At 47.3% G+C, this 22,122-nt stretch overlaps 1 protein-coding gene across 1 annotated transcript in view; it reads right to left on the bottom strand.

Moving 5' to 3' along the window:
• The window catches only part of LOC144270341 (ecto-ADP-ribosyltransferase 5-like), a 35,854-nt gene extending 16,958 nt beyond the window's left edge, over positions 1-18,896 (bottom strand). The window contains exon 1 of the mRNA XM_077826870.1: positions 18,762-18,896. The gene's annotated coding sequence lies outside the window, so the exon portion shown is untranslated. The remainder of the gene's footprint in view (positions 1-18,761) is intronic.
• Between the last annotated feature and the right edge of the window lie 3,226 nt (positions 18,897-22,122).

The raw sequence follows: 22,122 nt of genomic DNA, 5'->3' as shown, positions 1-22,122 counted from the left end.
CAAAAAAATCAAAATCCTAAAAAAAAAACCCTGCCACTTTTGTCTCCAGGCAAATGGGTAGAACACACACCCCCTATTTACTTTTAGGAAGAAAAGAAAAAAAAAAAAACTCTGGGTTGGAAGACTGTGAATTTCCTTGCAGGAGTTAAGTACCCTGCCTCCAGGCAAAGAAAACCTGCAATTCACAAAGATAATCCCCTTTGGTCTCTGCTTGGCCACAAAGCAGAGAGAAACCAAGCTGCTTTCAGTTTCAGCTGCTTTCTGGACTTCCTTTCCAAAGGAAAAAAAAATTTCCTTTTTAAAATCTGTATTTCTAGTTCAAAAAATCTCAACTGGATCTCAAAATGATTTCAGGTTAATCCCACCACTATGCCACCATGTCAAGGTTCCTCCCCCACTCTGAACTCTAGGGTACAGATGTGGGGACCTGCATGAAAAACCTCCTAAGCTTATCTTTACCAGCTTAGGTCAAAACTTCCCCAAGGTACAAAATATTCCACCCGTTGTCCTTGGACTGGCCGCTACCACCACCAAACTAATACTGGTTACTGGGGAAGAGCTGTTTGGACACGTCTTTCCCCCCAAAATACTTCCCAAAACCCTGCACCCCACTTCCTGGACAAGGTTTGGTAAAAAGCCTCACCAATTTGCCTAGGTGACCACAGACCCAAACCCTTGGATCTGAGAACAATGAAAAAGCATTCAGTTTCTTACAAGAAGACTTTTAATAAAAAATAGAAGTAAATAGAAATAAAGAAATCCCCCCTGTAAAATCAGGATGGTAGATATCTTACAGGGTAATTAGATTCAAAAACATAGAGAACCCCTCTAGGCAAAACCTTCAGTTACAAAAAAGATACACAGACAGAAATAGGTATTCTATTCAGCACAATTCTTTTCTCAGCCATTTAAAGAAATCATAATCTAACACATACCTAGCTAGATTACTTACTAAAAGTTCTAAGGCTCCATTCCTGGTCTATCCCCGGCAAAGACCCAGCATACAGACAGACACAGACCCTTTTTTTTTCTCCCTCCTCCCAGCTTTTGAAAGTATCTTGTCTCCTCATTGGTCATTTTGGTCAGGTGCCAGCGAGGTTACCTTTAGCTTCTTAACCCTTTACAGGTGAGAGGATTTTTCCTCTGGCCAGGAGGGATTTTAAAGGGGTTTACCCTTCCCTTTATATTTATGACACACAGAAATGACATTCGACAGCACTTAACACATCATACTGCAGATGTTTTTCTATATGTTATTTATTTAAGGCGATACCTCGTATATGTATTGAATAGAACCTTATGTGAGGGGGCTGCTGGTCCCTCACTGAAACTCAGAGGGAGGGTCAACCAAAAAACCCCACTTTCTCCTAGATTGAGAAAGGGTGGAAGAGAAATTAGGCTCCTGAGGCTGACAGTCCCCAGGGCCAATGAGAGAGGCCAACGCTCCAAGTCAGCCTGATTGACAGGGCAGGCAGGTCAATGAGGGAGTCAGGAGCCCGGGGCCTGGGTGTGAGCTGGGGCTGCCAAGGGCAGAGTAAAGGAGAGACCCGCAGCCAGAGCTGGGCAGGGGGCAGAGCTGGGGCAGCGCAGACCAGTTGCCCCGATGAGGATCCAGGGCTTAGCTGTAGTGGGGAGCCGCAGGCCCAGAGCCAGGCTAGCGGATACCGGCTGTGTCACCTCTAACACTGCAGCCAAGTGCCGTGAGTGACTGGGAGGGACGGGGGAGTGCAGGGATATATCACCCGACAAGAGCCCTTGCAAGCTGGACTCGGAGGGGAAACACGAACCTGACAGGGGAGCTGATGCTGGAGAGAAGGGTCCTGTCACCTAGACCCTGCGGGCATGTGGCCAATTTCAGAGCAAGGGTCTGACCTGCAGTATCACTGCAGCGCAGCCAGGGCCTGGGAGGGAGGCCTGGGATGTGTGAGGAACAGACTGTGAACTTCCCTTACGTCCCAGAGATGCTGTTTGTGGTTTCCCCATGCCCACAGGGTGGGTTCCTTGTTTCCTTTAACCTTTCCCATTTTCCCCTTATTTCTCTTGCTGCTGCTGTTTAATAAATTAATCAATGGGTCAAGAAAGTCACTGGTGAGGAGAGAGTACGCTGGAGCGGGGCCACCCTAGCCCCTGTCCTGAGTGAACAGCACAAGGTTGGGGGTCAAGCCCCAAGGAATCCTGGGCCCAGCCTTGTTGGGGTTAACACACAGTTGCCAACTTTCATGTGGTTAATAAGCAGCCCGACTTTCACAATAAAACAAAAATCAAGCTAATCCCATTCAAAACAAGGCCAAAACAAGCCAGTCCCTAAGAACCCCAAGACGCTATGTGACTAGATCCCCCCGGTGTGCAGTCTGGGACTGTGGTAGGCCCGCTGGGCACCCCTGACTCTTTTCCCCCCCTTGCCCCTGTTTGCCCCTTGCCCCTGCTTGCCGGGAGCCGATCAAAAAATAAGCAGCAACAAGCTACAAGTCAAAAACCAGCCAACAAGCAACTCCCAAGCCAATTAAGCCAAAAACAAGCCCAATTTCTGCATTTTTTTTGCTGGTTTGGTATGCCTGGTTCCAAGGACTCTGCGACACAGCAGAGTGGAAGGGGAGTCCTTGAGGTCAGGCAGGCCTCTGGGTAAAGGGAGCTGGGGCGAGGACTTATCCTTTCGCTAGCCGATTCCAGGGGTAGTGCAGAAGCCAGGAAAGTTCCCCACAATAGCAGGACCGTTCCCCCACTTACACTTACACACATGGATATAAACAACGAGGAGTACTTGTAGCACCTTAGAGACTAACAAATTTATTTGGGCAAAAGCTTTCGTGGGCTAAAACCCACTTCATCAGATGCATGGAGTGGAAAATACAGTGGGCAGATATATATACACAGTACATGAAAAGATGGGAGTTGCCTTACCAAGTGTGTGTGAGGGGTCAGTTCTAATGATACAATTCAATTAAAGTGGAAGTGGGCTATTATCAAGAGGAGGAAAAATCACTTTTGTAGTGGTAATCAGAGTGGCCCATTTCAAACAGTTGACAAGAAGGTGTGAGTAACAGTAGGGGGAAATTAGTTTTTTGTTTTTGTAGTGACCCATCCACTCCCAGTCTTTATTCAGGCCTAATTTGATGGTGTCCAGTTGATAAATTAATTCCAGTTCTGCAGTTTCTCGTTGGAGTCTGTTTTTGAAGTTTTTTTGTTGTGTATATATGCCTACTGTATTTTTCACTCCATGCATCTGATGAAGTGGGTTTTAGCCCACGAAAGCTTATGCCCAGATAAATTTGTTAGTCTCTAAGGAGCCACAAGGACTCCTCGTTGTTTTTGCTGATACAGACTAACACGGCTACCTGCTCTGAAACCTGTCACACATGGGTATGTCTAGACAGGAGTTTTGAAGTCCTAATTTCAGTGGAGTTCACTGATTGCCAATTAACCCACCTTACAGACATCTTTAAAATGCTAATTTAGACACTTCACAATTGTTTGTTCCTGCTGAGCCCTAGGGTAAAGCACTAACATTTGCCATCTTGAAGACAAGGTGGCATTCCACAGAAGGATAACTACGGTGCTTTAGCTACCTTGCTGTAAAACCCTAATGGAGACAAGTCTCTGGAGTATTAACACCGTGTGACTAGGCAAGGTCAGCCGTGAGTGTGGGGGGAGGAGATGCAGTGGTCACCTTGCACAGCTACATTAGAGTAAAAACTACAGAGCCCCTTATAGGTGAAAATAACAACTACAAAACTGTGCCAGTAAAAGAATGTCAGATGGCTCTCAGTGTTTTTCCTCCAAAGTGAGCCAGTTCTTACTTTGGCTGTGACAGAAGTAACATATTGAACAGACTCAGTAATGCCAACTGGCTAAGAACTGTGCACATCCTGTTACATTAACATGTTGCCCTGTTTCTGGGAGAGCCCCAGTTCAAGTCCTTCCTCCACCTGATAGGAGAAGAGTTTTGAAAAGATATCAATCACCTTTGGGGTGAATGCCCTAGCAACTGGCCTATGGAATAGTCTGGTGTGGGGCTCCGTCAGTCTCTCCTGTTGATGGTGTTCCCCTGGGGATACATAATTTTAAAAAGGCATTGGAGGAGGGGGATGGGAGCCTGGGATTCCCACAGCCAAGGCAGGTGCCAGAAACACTAGGGTACAGGGTCTCTCTCACACTTGCTCTCTCTCTTAGGCCAATGATTGTTTCACTACATCTAAACATGGGAATGACTGTATAGACCAATGGCTGGTGCCCTCACCACCTAAGTGCTAGGGTCTAGTTCAAATCCGTCTCTCTCTCTGGTAGATGTGGGGGAGTGTGTTCCTGCCTGTCCCAGGTAATACCCTAACTACTGGGCTTGAAGTTAGGGGGGAAGTCCTCATATTACCTCCTGTCATAAATATAAAGGGAAGAGTAAACCCCTTTAAAATCCCTCCTGGCCAGAGGAAAAATCCTCTCACCTGTAAAGGGTTAAGAAGCTAAAGGTAACCTCGCTGGCACCTGACCAAAATGACCAATGAGGAGACAAGATACTTTCAAAAGCTGGGAGGAGGGAGAAAAACAAGGGGTCTGTGTCTGTGTGATGCTTTTGCCGGAGACAGAACAGGAATGGAGTCTTAGAATTTAGTAAGTAATCTAGCTAGGTATGTGTTAGATTCTGATTTCTTTAAATGGCTGAGAAAAGAGCTGTGCTGAATAGAATGACTATTCCTGTCTGTGTGTCTTTTTTGTAACTTAAGGTTTTGCCTAGAGGGATTCTCTATGTTTTGAATCTAATTACCCTATAAGGTATCTACCATCCTGATTTTACAGAGGTGATTTCTTTTTAGTTCTATTAAAAGTCTTCTTGTAAGAAAACTGAATGCTTTTTCATTGTTCTAAGATCCAAGGGTTTGGGTCTGTGGTCACCTATACAAATTGGTGAGGATTTTCACCAAATCTTCCCCAGGAAGTGGGGTGCAAGGGTTGGGAGGATTTTGGGGGGAAAGACGTGTCCAAACTATGTTTTTTCAGGAATCCAGATAAAGTTTGGTGGTGGCAGTGGAAATCCAAGGGCAAAGGGTAAAATAATTTGTACCTTGGGGAAGTTTTAACCTAAGCTGGTAAAAGTAAGCGTAGGAGGTTTTCATGCAGGTCCCCACATCTGTACCCTAGAGTTCAGAGGGGGGAAGGAACCTTGACATGGTGGCAGAGTGGTGGGATTAACCTGAAATCCTTTTGAGATCAATTTGAGATTTTTTTGAACCAGAAAAACAGATTTTAAAAAGGAAATATTTTTTTTTCCTTTGGGGCTGCTGGAAAGGAGGTCCAACTGAAAGCAGCTAGTTTTTTCTCTGCTTTGGGGCCAGAACAGAGACAAAAGGGGATTATCTTTGTGAATTGAAGGTTTTCTTTGCCTGGAGGCAGAGTAGTTAACCTCCTGCAGGGAAATTCACAGTCTTCACAAACCTGAGGTTTTTTTCCCCCTAAAAATAAATAGGGGGGTGTTCTACCCATTTGCCTGGAGACAAAAGTGGTAGGGGTTTTTTTTTTTGGATTTTTTTTTTTTTTTTTACAAGGAGCACAGATTTGAAAAGGAATTTTTTTTCTTTGGGGCTGCTAGTTTCCAAGTAGCTGGAGGTTTTTTGCTTTGATTTGGGGCCAGAGCAGAGACAAAGGGAATTGTCTTTTTCTGTAGGCTGACAATCACTATCAGAGAATAGGTATCATATTCCAGCACAGCAAAATTTTACAAGCCAAGTTTTGTTTGTAAAAACAATAGGTTTTATTTCTAAACCTCGGGTGTAAAGTTAGTTAAAAACAGAGAGGTTAGGATGACAGACTCCACGGCTCAACAAAAGCTGGAATTAGCCAGATTTGAGGCTGCTGAAAAACAAAAGGAACATGAAACACAGATAGAACTCATGCGGATGGAGAGGATGTACAGGAGGCTGCCCACAAGAGGGAGATGGAGGCAAGGGACAAAGAAAGGGAGGCAGCGAAAGAGGCAGAACAACACCAAGCGGCTGCTCACAGGAGAGCTATGGAAGCAAGGGCCAAAGAAATGGAGGCAAGGGCCAAAGAATTGGAGGAGAAGGAAAAAGAGAGGAAGCATGTGGAGGAGATGGAGAAGATAAAGGCTCAGCAGAATATACCAACAAACCCTAGCAATCCTTCTCCAGGTACCACTTCCCATCTCAGAAAGTTCCCCACCTACAAGACAGGCGATGATACTGAGGCCTTCTTAGAAAACTTCAAAAGGGCCTGCCTTGGGTACAGCATCTCTACTGACCAATACATGGTAGAGCTGAGGCTGCAGCTCAGTGGACCCTTAGCTGAGGTGGTGGCTGAAATGCCTAAAGAACACATGAACAAGTATGAACTGTTTCAATCCAAGGCGAGAGTCAGAATGGGGATAACACCCGAGCATTCTCGTCAGAGGTTCAGAGCCTGGAAACCAGACGTGTCATTTACCCGACATGCCTACCACATTGTGAAACATTGGGATGTCTGGATATCAGGAGCAAGTGTTGAATCTCCAGTAAATTTGCCCTTCCTAATGCAAATGGAACAATTCTTAGAGGGTGTTCCTGAGGAAATAGAAAGATACATCCTAGATGGGAAGCCCAAAACTGTAATCGAGGCAGGAGAGATTGGAGCCAGATGGGTGGAGGTGGCAGAGAAGAAGAAAACTGGTCGCAGTTGGAGCGGAGACCAGAAGGGACAACCCCAGACCACACCCTATTACCGCGCGCCGCCCAAGGCCCCACCTACCTCCCAAAGAACCCTCCAGACACCTTATTGTCCCACCACCCCACTCTCCAGCAACCCACCTCGCCCCAGTGACCCATCAGCTGGACGATGTTTTAAATGTAACGAGCTGGGGCATGTAAAGGCCAGCTGCCCCAAGAACCCCAACAGATTACAGTTCATTGCACTGGAATCACACCAGAGATCCTCAGGCCCAGATATCTCCCAGATACCCTTGGAGCAGAGGGAAACTGTGAGTGTGGGCGGGAAGAAGGTCACCGCGTGGAGGGACACCAGAGCACAAGTGTCAGCTACCCATGCTTCCTTAGTGGACCCCAATTTAATCAACTCTGAGATCCAAGTGACGATTCAACTCTTCAAGACCAATTCTTTCAATTTGCCTGCAGCCAAGTTGCCTGTCCAGTACCAGGGCTAGTCAGGAACGTGAACTTTTGCAGTCTATGTTGATTATCCCATCCCCATGCTGTTGGGGGAAGACTTGGCCAATCATGTGAAGCGGGCCAAGAGGGTGGGAATGGTCACCCGCAGCCAGGCTAAACAAGCCGTGAGGCCTAGCTCTGTTCCGGAAACTTCTATCAGGACCCGGTCAGAGGTGATGGACCTGGACCCCAGGCCAATGTCTGCAACAGCAGTAGTGGATCCAGCCCCAGAGACCCAGACAGAGCCAGTCCCAGAACTGGAACCAGCGGAACAACCAGCACCAGACCCATTGCCAGCACTGAATCCAGTACTTGCAACCTCAACACCAGAGAGCCCCACTGAACCTGAACCGGCAGCAGCCCATAACCCTACACAAGAGGCTTAGCCAGAGCCTGAACCCCAACATAGTGTCCCAGCGGAGAGCGGTTCACAGTCAACGGAAACAGCCCCATCCCCTACATCGCTTCCAGAGGGACCAAGCATAGGTCCACAGTCCAATGAGGAACTGATGTCTCCAGCACCAAGGGAACAGTTCCAGACCGAACAGGAAGCAGATGAAAGCCTCCAGAGAGCTTGGACAGCGGCATGGAGCAACCCACCGCCTCTCAGCTCTTCTAATTGATCCAGGTTTGTTGTAGAAAAAGGACTTTTATACAAGGAAACTCTTTCTGGTGGACACTAGGAAGACTGGCATCCTCAGAGACAGTTGGTAGTTCCAACTAAATACCAGGCCAAGCTCTTGAGCTTAGCCCACGATCATGCTAGTGGCCGTGCTGGGGTGAACAAGACCAAAGACAGTTTTGGGGGGTCATTCCACTGGGAAGGAATGGGCAAGGATGTTTCTACCTATGTCCGGTCTTGTGAAGTATGCCAAAGAGTGGGAAAACCGCAAGACCAGGTCAAAGCCCCTCTCCAGCCACTCCCCATCATTGAAGTTCCATTTCAGCGAGTAGCTGTGAATATTCTGGGTCCTTTTCCGAAAAAGACACCCAGAGGAAAGCAGTACATATTGACTTTCATTAATTTTGCCACCCGATGGCTGGAAGCAGTAGCTCTAAGCAACACCAGGGCTAAAAGTGTGTGCCAGGCACTAGCAGACATTTTTGCCAGGGTAGGTTGGCCCTCCGACATCCTCACAGATGCAGGGACTAATTTCCTGGCAGGAACTATGGAAAACCTTTGGGAAGCTCATGGGGTAAATCACTTGGTTGCCACTCCTTACCACCATCAAACAAATGGCATGGTGGAGAAGTTTAATGGAACTTTGGGGGCCATGATACGTAAATTCGTAAATGAGCACTCTAATGATTGGGACCTAGTGTTGCAGCAGTTGCTCTTTGCCTACAGAGCTGTACCACATCCCAATTTCGGGTTTTCCCCATTTGAACTTGTATATGGCCGTGAGGTTAATGGGCCATTACAGTTGGTGAAGCGGCAATGGGAGGGATTTACACCTTCTCCAGGAACTAACATTCTGGACTTTGTAACCAACCTACAAAACACCCTCCGAACCTCTTTAGCCCTTGCTAAAGAAAACTTACAGGATGCTCAAAAAGAGCAAAAAGCCTGGTATGATAAACATGCCAGAGAGCGTTCCTTCAAAGTAGGGGACCAGGTTATGGTCTTAAAGGCGCTCCAGGCCCATAAAATGGAAGCATCGTGGGAAGGGCCATTCACGGTCCAGGAGCGCCTGGGAGCTGTTAATTATCTCATAGCATTCCCCACCTTCAACCGAAAGCCTAAGGTGTACCATAGTAATTCTCTAAAGCCCTTTTATTCCAGAGAATTAAAGATTTGTCAGTTTACAGTCCAGGGAAGAGATGACACTGAGTGGCCTGAAGGTGTCTACTACGAAGGGAAAAGTGCTGGTGGTGTGGAAGAGGTGAATCTCTCCATGACCCTTGGGCGTATGCAGCGACAGCAGATCAAGGAGCTGTGCACTAGCTACGCACCGACGTTCTCAGCCACCCCAGGACTGACTGAACGGGCATACCATTCCATTGACCCAGGTAATGCTCACCCAATTAAAGGCCAACCTTACCGGGTGTCTCCTCAAGCTAAAACTGCTATAGAATGGGAGATCCAGGATATGTTACAAATGGGTGTAATCCGCCCCTCTGGAAGTGCATGGGCATCTCCAGTGGTTCTAGTTCCCAAACCAGATGGGGAGATACGTTTTTGCGTGAACTACCGTAAGCTAAATGCTGAAACTCGCCCAGACAACTATCCAATGCCATGCACAGATGAACTATTAGAGAAACTGGGACGGGCCCAGTTCATCTCTACCTTGGACTTAACCAAGGGGTACTGGCAAGTACCGCTAGATGAATCCGCCAAGGAAAGTTCAGCCTTCACCACACATGTCGGGCTGTATGAATTTAATGTACTCCCTTTCGGGCTGCGAAATACACCCGCCACCTTCCAAAGACTTGTAGATGGTCTCCTAGAGGGGATTAGGAGAATATGCAGTCGCCTACCTTGACGACGTGGCCATATTTTCGGATTCCTGGGCAAGACCACCTGGAACATCTACAAAAAGTCCTTGAGCGCATAAGGGAGGCAGAACTAACTGTTAAGGCTAAGAAGTGTCAAATAGGCCTAAACAGAGTGACTTACCTTGGACACCAGGTGGGTCAAGGAACTATCAGCCCCCTACAGGCCAAAGTGGATGCTATCCAAAAGTGGCCTGTCCCAAGGTCAAAGAAACAGGTTCAATCCTTCTTAGGCTTGGCCGGTTATTATAGACTATTTGTACTGCAATACAGCCAAATCGCTGCCCCACTGACAGACCTAACCAAAAAGAAACAGCTGAATGCCGTTCAGTGGACCGAAAAGTGTCAGAAGGCCTTTGACCAGCTTAAAGCGACACTCATGTCTGACCCTGCACTAAGGGCCCCAGACTTTGACAAACCGTTCCTAGTAACCACAGATGCGTCCGAGCGTGGTGTGGGAGCAGTTTTAATGCAGAAAGGACCTGATCAAGAATTCCACCCTGTAGTGTTTCTCAGCAAAAAACTGTCTGAGAGGGAAATCAGTTAGTGAAAAAGAATGTTACGCCATTGTCTCCGCCCATATGTTTGGGGACGGTGTTTCCACCTGCAAACCGACCATGCTGCGCTACAGTGGCTTCATACCGCCATGGGAAATAACAAAAAACTTCTTTGGTGGAGTTTAGCTCTCCAAGATTTTGATTTCAACATCCAACACATCTCAGGAGCTTCTAACAAAGTGGCTGATGCACTCTCCCGTGAAAGTTTCCCAGAATCAACTGGTTAAAATTGTCCTTGAGATGTGGAAAATATTGTTAGTCTTTATGTACTTGGTAGTATATTTAGAGGTGCATGTGTTTTATTAACTCTGTTTTTTCCTAGAGCTCCAGGAAGAAATCCCAGCCAGCGTTTCACCCTAGCTGAGATTTGGGAGGCGTGTCATAAATATAAAGGGAAGAGTAAACCCCTTTAAAATCCCTCCTGGCCAGAGGAAAAATCCTCTCACCTGTAAAAGGTTAAGAAGCTAAAGGTAACCTCGCTGGCACCTGACCAAAATGACCAATGAGGAGACAAGATACTTTCAAAAGCTGGGAGGAGGGAGAAAAACAAAGGGTCTGTGTCTGTCTGTGTGATGCTTTTGTCGGAGACAGAACAGGAATGGAGTCTTAGAACTTAGTAAGTAATCTTGCTAGGTATTTGTTAGATTCTGATTTCTTTAAATGGCTGTGAAAATAGCTGTGCTGAATAGAATGACTGTTCCTGTCTGTGTGTCTTTTTTTGTAACTTAAGGTTTTGCCTAGAGGGATTCTCTATGTTTTGAATCTAATTACCCTGTAAGGTATCTACCATCCTGATTTTACAGAGGTGATTCCTTTTTACTTCTATTAAAAGTCTTCTTGTAGGAGAACTGAATGCTTTTTCATTGTTCTAAGATCCAAGGGTTTGGATCTGTGGTCACCTATGCAAATTGGTGAGGATTTTTACCAACCTTCCCCAGGAAGTGGGGTGCAAGGGTTGGGAGGATTTTGGGGGGAAAGACGTGTCCAAACTACGTTTTCTCAGGAACCCAGAACAAGTTTGGTGGTGGCAGTGGAAATCCAAGGGCAAAGGGTAAAATAATTTGTACCTTGGGGAAGTTTTAACCTAAGCTGGTAAAAGTAAGCTTAGGAGGTTTTCATGCAGGTCCCCACATCTGTACCCTAGAGTTCAAAGTGGGGAAGGAACCTTGACACCTCCCAACCCCTATTTTTTCTGTAAGCTTCTTTACAGGGGCTGTCAAGGCTGAGTCCCCACTCTGTCACTCCGAGTGCAGAAGGTGGGGGGCCTGCAAGGATTCTAAAAATTAATACTGGCCACTCCAGGCTTGTAGCCTTGGGAGTGTAATACAGCTTTTCTCTGACCTTGTCTTGGTAAACGCTGCCACGACCCAAATGCAAAGAAACCCCTTTGAAACCAGGAAAGAGCACTTAGGAATTCCTCCCTGTGGGGTACCCTCAAGCCCTTTCACCCCCCCCCCCGCCCCAGCCATGGGGAACAGCTGAGAAAGAAAACAAAGGAAATTAGCTGTGGCTACCAGCTAATCAACCAATGTGCACAAACCTCTTAGGACACCAAAAATCCAATCCTGTTCTTAAAAAAGGTTAATTTTATTAAAAGCAAAAAGGAAAAAAAATACATCTGGAACTTAGGCTTTTTGCTAGATCTTAAAAGAAACAATTACAAAAATTAAGCACCCAAAATAGCTTTCTTGGAGGTTCACCTTAAAGGTTACAAGCAAACAAAAGCATCTGGGGTTAGCACAGAGGAGATCCACAAGCCAAAATAAAAAAAATAAACCTAATTGCATCTAGCTAAACATTCCTAATTTCCTTAGGGTTAGGATTAGGGTTAGGGTTGGGTTAGGGTTTTCATACCTGATTGAAGCCCGTACACAGCATTGCTGCTCCGTGTCTCCTCCAGAGAACAATAGACAAAAGGAAAGGTTTTTTTCCCAATTTTAAAAAGTTCTACCTTTTCATAGACTCTTTTGGTCAGGTGCCCACTTCCTTTTCTTTTACCTTGGGGACTTTTTAACTCTTTACAAGTAAGGCAAGTAGAGAACAACTAGTAAGAGGAATTTTACAGCTAACTGGCTGGCTGGGTGTCCATCAAAGGGAGCTACCCCACCACTTTATTTATCACAGGAGCCCAGTCTGATAAGGAAGGTCCGAGCACACTAACTAGATCAGGTCCCACAGGGGAGTTCGGTGGAGGAACGCCTGTTTTCCCCTTGTTCATGCACCACCGTGGAGCTGCAGGGTGCATGTGCAGAGGCAGAAACATAGGAGCCTAGGGAATTCTTTACTGAAAAATTCAGTGCCAAACAAGGTTACACACCTATAGGGTTCAGGAGCGGCTGAATGGGGAATCCCAATGCGGGCCTGAATCTGGGATTTAGGTGCCTAAAGTGGCAGTTAGGTAGGGTAAGATGGATAGATATCAGCTGTCCTGGCAATCTCTGGGAAGAGACAAACAGCTTTCTGCCTGGGAGGCTCACCTGATGCTAGGAAGGGATCGTCTTGGTGATTGTATCAGTACAGGACAGAACTTTAAAATGAACGAACAGGGATGTTTGCACTCTATGGAAATAGTTGCAGCCAAAGTGTGTTATGATGCAGAGGTGGGCAAAATAAATGGATTCTTTGTTTTCACTCCCTAGGGTTTGAAATATTTCTGTAGCTTCCCCCTGTCCTGAAACTTTTCTAGTCTTGTAACAAATTTGTGATCTAAAATCAACTCAGTGGAAAATGTTGGACTTTTAATTTCTAAGCACCAAAATCTGATCTCTGAGATTGTAATTTGTATTACAGAAACATCTAGCGACCCCAACCTGTATCGTGGTCACATGGAGCTAGGGGCTGCACATAGGGACGCAGTCCCTCTGCTGAGGAGTTTACAGTCTAAAACAGACAAAGGCTAGTACAGAAAGAGAAGTAAAGTGACTTGCCCAATGTCACAAACTGCAGGCCAATGACAGAGCTGGGATGAGACCCTAGATCACCTGGCTCTCACACAGGTGCCTTACCTACTAGACCACAGCACTCCACAGGTACATTGGTGCTGGACAGATGTAGCTGTGGTGAGATTTGTATCATTGACTTTTTTTGCTTTTATAACTTTTTATTAATTTTTCCAAATACAACAAATAGACCAAAATACCAGATTCATCATAATACAGATAGTAAGTAAAGGAGGTTAAGCGAAAGGGGGTGGGGGAGGGAAGCGACATATCTATCTTCAGGCTCTGCATTAATCATAGAGCTCTAAGAAGTCAGCGCAAAGGCTGTGGAATACAGTTGTTGGTTGGCTGCGAGATCGGCCATATCACTGAGCCAGGCATTAACTTTTGGTGGGGATGCACTTTTCCATTTTTGCAAGATGAATGTTTCAGCGTGCAAAGCAGATTTGTATCGTTGGCTAAACCACAGTCCAACCTGCTGTCTAGAGATGAATGCAACACAAGTGTCTGTAATGAAGTTAATGAGGAGTAAGAATTTAAAGATGTTACTATACCTGACTTCCCCGAATGGCTGTGATTCCCTGACAGGCTGCTGACCCAAGCAAGAGATGGCTGCAGACTAAATGCTACAGCTGCAAATGTTTCTACCACAGGAAATGGCCTGCCTTTAGCTAAGGAACCTCCCTGTTGACTTCCACTTTCAGAATTAATGGAATTGTTTTTAGCAATAAGGGCTTGAGCTAAATCTCACTGAAGCCAATGGAAAGACTCTCATTGATTTCAAGGGGCTTTGGATCAGGCCTACACAGACTCGGAAGGTTACTGTGAGCTAGGGCAAGGGCTCCTGAGTATTCCCAATATCACCTATTTCCAAAGGTATCCACAAAACTACGCCCTTTTTATCCTGTGAATCCTGTTGGAGACTTTTTTGCCTCCCTGGACCAGATGGTAAAGCCAAGGAAAGACTCCAAATGCTGTGGTATTTTAGGGGCAACAGCTTACTTCGAAACCAAGGGAAACAACATGTAAGCGGGGAATGGTTTCGCTTTTGTGGGGAACTTTCCTGGCTTATACACTACCCCGGTGAAATGGGCTAGTGAAAGGATCTGAGTCCTCCATCCCACTCCCTTTCCCCAGAGGCCTGCCTGACCTTGAGGACTCCCCTTCCTCCCTCCTATGTGGCAGAGTCAGTAACCCTGACAAAGCTGGGCCCAGGATTCCTGAGTGGCTCGACCCCCCCCCAGTCTTGTCGTGGTCGCTTAGGACAGGGGCTAGGGTGTCCCCACTCCAGGGTGCTCTCTCTGCACTGGACACTTCCCTGACCCACTGATCATTACATACAGCTAAAGCAAATACAATTTATTAAACAGCAATCTCCCTGCACTGGGCCCACTGCCCAGGGTCCCCCTCACTCTCTCCAGCGGCTCCAGACAGCTCCAGCACGGCTGCTGCTCTGCCTCCAGCTCCCTGGGCTGCTTCTCTGGCCCCTCTGCCTCTGGTTGCTGCAGCTCTGCTCCCAGCACAGGTCTGCTCTCTGGGCTGCTTCTCTGGTTCTCTCTGGCTGGCGCGGCTCTGCTCCCCAGCTCGGCTCAGGCTCGGGCTCTTGCTCTCTCCTTAGCTCGGCCCCCCTCTGTCTGACCCAGGTAATTCCAGCTCACCCGGAGGGTGGGACCCCCTGGCCTCCTGACTCCCTGATTAGCTTCCCACCATGTCAATCAGGCTGACTTGGAGCATTGGCCTCTCCCTATTGCCCCTGGGGACTGTCAGTCTCACGGTCCTGATTTCCCATCAACTCTTCCCCTTTCTTTTGGTACTGGGAACTAGCCAACCAAAACCCCCCCACTGAGTTTTAGTAAGGAGCCAACAGTCCCCTCACGAACACATTGATAAAGTTTTTACGCTTGGATTAGAAAGTGGATTTGCTGGTTTTTGGGTAAAAGTGCAAATTAATTAGAATTCCAATAAAACCAGAGAGAACGCTGGAGTGTGCCCATGCAGTGAACTAGACTCTCTTTCTGTCACTGCCTGTCAGACAGGCAGAACTTCAGAGGGTAAAACACAGGGTATAAAAGCAGTCCGTACATTGGACTGCAAAACTGACCAGAATGCTGGCTCTGGGTTAATCTCAGTTTCGCCTTAAATACAGACTTACCAAACTAGGCAAAACATATTTTGTACCCAATAAAATATGTGTTATCATTCAAGAGTTACTTCAATCTCATTTGCTTTAGCAACCACCCTTTTTTAGAAGAAGAGTTATTTTATGTGTAGCCAATCATTTTAGTTTATTATTCATTTATTGTGTAATGTTATAATTAATCAATATGTTATATCATATATATTCATTGTATGTTAATTCGAGTTAATTTTTAGGATTATAAAAGGATAAGATTGATCCGTATTTAGAGGAGCCAAGTTTTAGATGTAAGACAGGCTGAAACACAAGGCCTGTAGGCTGAGGCTGTAAGATTTTAGCTTAGCTATTTTAGGCCTTGGAGACAAGAAACGAGGACCATAAGTAGGGTTGCCAACTTTCTAATCACACAAAACTGACCACACCTGCCCTGCCTCTTCCGCAAATCCCTGCCCTGCCTCTCCTCCGAGGCCCCGCCCCTTTCTCTCCATCCCCCCCTCCGTTGCTCACTCTTCCCCACCCTCACCCACTTTCACCAGGCTGAGGCAGGGGGTTGGGGTGCGGGAGGTGGGTGAAGGCTCCGGCTGGGGTTGTGGGCTCTGGGGTGGGTCTGGGGATGAAGGGTTTGGGGTGTGGGAGAGGGCTCCAAGCTGGTGCAGGGAGATTTGGGTGCGGGCTCCAGGTGGGGCCAGAAATGAGGGGTTCAGAGTGTGGGAGAGGGCTCCAGGCTGGGGTAGAGGTTTGGTGTGTGTGTGTGGGGGTGACAACTCCAGCTGGGTGTGCAGGCCCTGGGGTGGGCCAGGGATGAGGAGTTTGGGGTGGAGGAGGTGGCTCTGGGCTGGGGCAGGGGGTTGGGGTACAGGGGGGGTGAGGGCTCCGGCTGGGGGTGTGGGGTCTGGGGTGGGGCTGGAGATGAGGAGTTTGGGGTGCAGGAGGGTGCTGGGGCAGGGGTTTTGCCGGGGGTGAGGGCTCCGGGAGGGAGTCTGGATGCGGGAGGAGACTCCGGTCTGGGGCAGGGACTTGGGGTGCGGGGTCCCAGCGGGACTTACTGCGGCTCCTAGGAAGCAGCCACCAGGTCCCTGCAGTCCCTAAACACATGGGCGGCCAGGGAAGTGCTGCGTACTAACCTTGTGCCCGCAGGCACCACCTCTGTAGCTCCCATTGGTCATGGTTCCCGGCCAACGGGAGCTGTGGAGGTGACCCTCGCGGCGGGGACAGCGCACAGAGCCTCCCTGGCCCCTCTTCGTCTAGGGGCTGCAGGGACCTGACGGCCACTTCCGGGAGCCACGTGGAGCTAGGGCAGGCAGGGAGCCTGCCTTAGCCCTGGGACTCCGCTGCGCCACCGATCGGACTTTTAATGGCCCGGTCAGCGGTGCTGACCAGAGCCACGAGGGTCCCTTTTCGACTGGGCGTTCCGGTCGAAAACCGGAAGCCTGGCAACTCTAACCATAAGCCAATGACCAGAAAATAACCTGCTTATGAATGTTTGTGTTGTCACTACCCTGGGTCTTTATGTGTTCCTAGAGACTCTAAATCTGAAGCAAGTAGCAGAGGTGACATTCCCTCTGTTTAGCATGAAACTGTAGCCACCGCAGCCGAACCCACAGTGGTGTAATACCACATTACAAAATTCACTTTAAATAAAATAAAAGGCTACACCTTGTATTGGCACCCAACACATGGCTCTAGAGAACACAGGAAAGGCAACAACAACAAAGAAGACCATCTTAGATAATAAGGGAATGGTTTATGCACTCCTACTTTTGAAAATCAATTGATAATCATGCAAGTAGGAGAATCATGTCATGCTCACAGTAACTAACAGAGGGAACTTTCTGTTTTTGCTTATGCTTGCTATTGCATTCATTGTGTGGTTTTGCTTGTCTGTCTATGTGATGTAATAACTGAGCTCAGGAAAAATTTAAAGGGGAAGTATCCTCTTATTCTTACTGAAAGTAATGAAGATGTCTTATTGAGAGTAATATTTAAGAGGAAGATTATCATAGAGTGGTACCAAATGACTAAATAGCAGTTGTGTGTAAGGGACCCAGCAATCACGTGTGGGTAGAAACCCTATCAGGTGTGGCAGAGTGAGTCAGATGGTTCACCATCATTAATAACCTCCCTAAACTTGTTAATAAGCTCCCCAAACTCTGGACTCCTCTGGACTGCACCGCCGATAGAGGATCAAGTAAAACTTTGTGGAGTTACCTTGGCCACTGTCCCTCCTCTCGGTGTTCTCCAGCTGTAAACAGCTGAAGGGTAAGGAAGCACCACAAGCACTTCTCAGCAGGGGTAATACCCTATAGAATGTTTATTTAAATTAGAAAGCAACTAAGGGAGAGACGCCTTCTGAACTCCTAATAGAGAACCCTTAAGAGAGTCATTAAATTGCTCCTGAGGGCATTCTGCGCCAAAAAATTAAAAAATCTGCGCCAAAAAATTAATAATCCTGCACACAATATTTTAACATTCTGCAAAATTCTGCAAATTTTATTTGTCAAATTAATGTGAAGTCTCCAGCGTGGCATTGGGGAGCACAGGCCACTGGCTGCGCAGAGGTGGGAGATCACACTGCAGCTCCCCGCACTGGACATAGACTCAGCGGTGAGGGTGCACCCAACCCTGACACAGCGCAAGGGCTGGGCCTACCCCAGAAACACCCCAGGACCCTGCCCCTCTGTGCCAGGTGCTCCAGGTGTGGGCAGGCAGGTTCAGTTCAACAGCATCCAAGTGTAGAGGGGCTTAGTGTGGGGGGATCCAGGTGTGGGTTGAGAGGGTTCTGTGTGGAGCAATCTGGGTGTGGGCGGCTTAGTGGGGGGATCCAGGAGCAGGGGGATCTGGATGCCCAGGGGCTTGTTGGGGGGTTCTGGGTGCAACAGTAATGGGATTCTGCAGCAGGGGCCCAGTGAAGGTGGTTGGGGCTCAGCGGAGTGGGTCTCGGTGTGGGGAGGATAGAGCTCAGTAAAGGGGTCTGGGTGTGGGGGGTCCAGATGCTGTGGGAGGGCTCAGTGGGGTGGGGACCAGATGCAGTGGTTGGGGCTCGGTGGGGTAGGGATCCGAGTGCAGGTGGCTTGTTGAGATGGTCCAGCTGTAAGGGGAGTGGGGCTTGGCAGGGGGGTTCTGGGTGTGTGTGGGGGTTATGCTCGGCAGGAAGCTCTAAGTATGAGGGGGTCTGGATGCATGGGGGTTAGGCGGATGGGGGAGCAGCTCCCCATACAGTGATCCCTCCAACTGCAGCTGAGGAGCGATGGGCGCAGGAAGTGGAGCGGGGGGCAGAGGGAAGAGGAGAGTTTGCAGAGCTTCCTGCAGCCTGGGTGAGAAATCTGGGGTGGGTCTGACGTGGCCCTGGCTGCCGTACAGGGGAAGAGGAAGTCCCGTCCTCCCCCCCGCGCCGGGACTAGCAGTTGAGCCCGGCTCAGGGTAGGAGCCACCAGCTGGGTCTGTAATTAGGATAATGAAGAGTAAGAATTTAATGATGTCACTATACCTGACTTTCCCAAGTGTGTCTGAGTTCCTGGCAGGCTGCTGTCCCAAGCAAGAGATGGCTGCAGTTGTAGAACTTAATATGCAGTGTTCATAACACAGGAAATAGTTTGACTTTATCTAAGAAACCGCCCTGCAGACTTTCACTTTCAGAACTAACAGTGTTTGGTTTTTTTAGGAAATAAGGGCCTGATCTAAATCTCACTGAAGTCAATGGAAAGACTCTCATTGATTTCAACGGGCTTTGGATCAGGCCTGTACAGAGTCAAAATGTTATGACGAGCTAGGGCCAGGGCTCCTGAGTATTCCCAATAACACCTGTTTCCAAACGTATCCACAAAACTACCCCCGTTTTATCCTCTGTGCTTCCTGTTCTAGGGTTCTTTATTTCCCTGTCCCAGATGTTAAAGCCAAGCAATTTTGCTACGTTGGCTCTACTGTTACCAGCAATGTAGATCATTATGCTGGGCTCACTAGTACAATTGGCAAAGCAGTCAGGAACTTTGGCCTTGTGCAAGACAGAGCCTGGAACAATAACTAATTGTCAACTAAAGTGAAAATCAGTATTGATGAGACATGTGCTTTATCCAGTCTTCTAGATGGCTCAAAAACATGGATGACTTAAGCCAAACATACTAAAAGACTAAATAGTTTTCATATCAGATGCTTGTGTAAAATTCTTTGAATAAGATGGCAAGACAGGATGACAAATGTGGAAGTGTTAAATTGTGCTGGTATGTCATTCATGGGAACGTTGATTAGTAAGAAAAAACTCCGGTGGCTTGGACATGTCAAGCGAACGCCGCATTACAGGATCCCGAATAGTGTGCTGTCCTCTGAAGCTCGTGGAGAGTCTAGAAAGAGAGGCAGGCCACTGCCCAGACTTGGGGATGCTTTCAAAGATGACTTAGCATCCTTTGGAATCTCGGTGGATGATTGGGAAAGGAGTGTAGAATACTGCTCTGGTTGGTGCAGTCAGCTTGTAGATGGAGTGAGGAGTTGCGAGACAGACTGGATCAAGCTTTTTGATGGCTGGCGTCAGAGGAGGAAAGAATCAGCTGCTCGGATTCAGAGCCTTGCTCGTGCGTGGGTGTGCCCCACCTACGGAAGGAACTGTCACTTGTGTACCCAACTCCAGCAACAGCAGTTGTTACAAATAATGACCATCCATCAGCTCACCCAGGAATGGTCTCTCCAGGAACAGCAGCTCATATACCACATGGTGGCCCTTCTGTGACCTCCCACAATGACCGGGTCTTCTGCTGGGGGCCGATGGATGTAGCTCTGGTCACTTCAGCCATACCGATACAATGAAGATGGGTTCCGAAGATGACCTAGATGCCTTCCTTGAGATGTTTGAATGGGCAGTGGTAGTAATGCAGTGGCTGCCAGAACACTGGGTGGTCCTGGTGTCCCCATGTTTGACTGGAGCAGCCCAGGTCAATCATTGTAGCCTGGATCCCAAAGCAGAGCAGAATTATCCACAAATCTAAGTTGCCATTTTGGACCATTTAGTGATCTCTGAAAAGACCTTCTGCCAGGACCTCCAGGAACAGACATATCCCCTCTGAGCCCAGCCCTTGGGCGCAGCACAGAAACTGCAGGACTCCTGCTAGTGGTGTCTAAACCCAGAAGCCAGGATGGGGTCCAAGTGTCTGAAAGGGTTCTACTAGAGCACTTTGCCCAGATGCTCCCAGCTGGGAGTAGGGGCTGCATCTTAAGGCACCGGCCTGGATGGTGTTTTGTTGCTGGGTGTGTTTCCACACTCCATTTGTTATGTAGTTCAAGCAGCAGAGGCCCAGCCTGCAGTGCTGTGGGTCAAGTGTGTTTCTTTTGCACTGCGCGGTCCCTTTACAAAACCAGTGATGGTCTCACTAATTCCATAAACACGGGTATATTGAGAACCCCTGGTCTAGACCTGTTCCCTTGCATTTGATGGTGTTAAACTGTGCTTTATTTGATAGTGCCAAGCTTACCAAGTGATCCATATAACTCTATATCACTGACTTTGCTTTTGTTGTTTGTCATCCCACCAACGTTTGTGTCATCTGTAAATTTTACCAGTAAAGATTTTACTGGTAAAATATCAGACCATTGATTAAAATAATTTAGTGTTGGGCTGAAAATGTGGTCCCTGCAGGACCCCACTAGAAACACCCCATCTCATTTATGATTTACCACTATTAACAATTACGTTTTGAGATCTATCAGTTAGCCAGATTTTAACCCATTTAATATGTGCCATTGATTTAGTACAGTGCTAGTTTTTAAATCAGAATTCCCTGCAGTACTAAGACAAATACTTTACAAAAGTCCACATATATTACACCAACAGTTACGATCAGACTTGTAACCTCATCAAAGAATATTACATTTGCTTCACGTAACCTGTTTTCCAGGAAATTGTATTGATTGGCATTAAATATAGTTCGAAGTTAATATCATAGAATCATAGGACTGGAAGGGACATTGAAAGGCCTTCTAGTCCAGTCCCCTGCAGGACAAAGTATTATTTAGACCATCCCTGACAGGTGTTTGTCTAACCTGCTCTTAAAAATCTCCAACGACAGAGATTCCACAACCTCTCTAGGCAATTTATTCCAGTGCTTAACCACCCTGTCAGTTAGGAAGTTTTCATTTCATATTTCCATTCTTTACAGAGTCCCATAACTGCTGTTCTGTTTTACCTGAAATCAGTGTCTAAGCCAGGCCTATACTGCAATTACTTGGATCATCCCATTTACCCTTTTTAAACTAGCAGTCTATAGCCAAGTTCCTAAGGGAAGTGATGGGAACCACATTGCTGGGGCCATTTAACAATGGAGGAAAAGAGCCCTAGAAAATATAGGGAACAAAATAAAATAATTCAGGAAACATTTCTGCGCAGTGCCCTGGGAATGGACTGGATGGAATATCCTCACATGGTTCCAGCTCCTATAGCCATGATGTTATGCAAAAGCCCTTCGCTACTACGCAGCTGAACTCTGCCTAACCCTCTACCTTCGGAAAGGAGATGCAGTCTAGGTTTGTAGGACAGATCTGTGGTTAGCCAAGTGTAGAAATACCGTGAGAATGTATTAGGAGAGGCCCTCTCATCAGCCCAACTGTGCATAGAACAGAGACTTCCTCAGAAGTAATTGGTTAAGCAAGGGTGCAGAGGAAATGCAGATCACGTACTTAAATTACAGGTTTCAGAGTAGCAGCCGTGTTAGTCTGTATCCTCAAAAAGAAAAGGAGGACTTGTGGCACCTTAGAGACTAACCAATTTATTTGATCAGAAGTTTTCGTGAGCTACAGCTCACTTCATTGGATGCATTCAGTGGAAAATACAGTGGGGAGATTTGTATTCACAGAGAACATGAAAC

The sequence above is a fragment of the Eretmochelys imbricata genome, chromosome 1 (genome assembly GCF_965152235.1).
Source record: "Eretmochelys imbricata isolate rEreImb1 chromosome 1, rEreImb1.hap1, whole genome shotgun sequence".
Classification (NCBI taxonomy): domain Eukaryota; kingdom Metazoa; phylum Chordata; order Testudines; family Cheloniidae; genus Eretmochelys; species Eretmochelys imbricata.
Note: the sequence above shows the minus strand (reverse complement) of the source record. Positions and strands in the feature narration are given on the sequence as shown.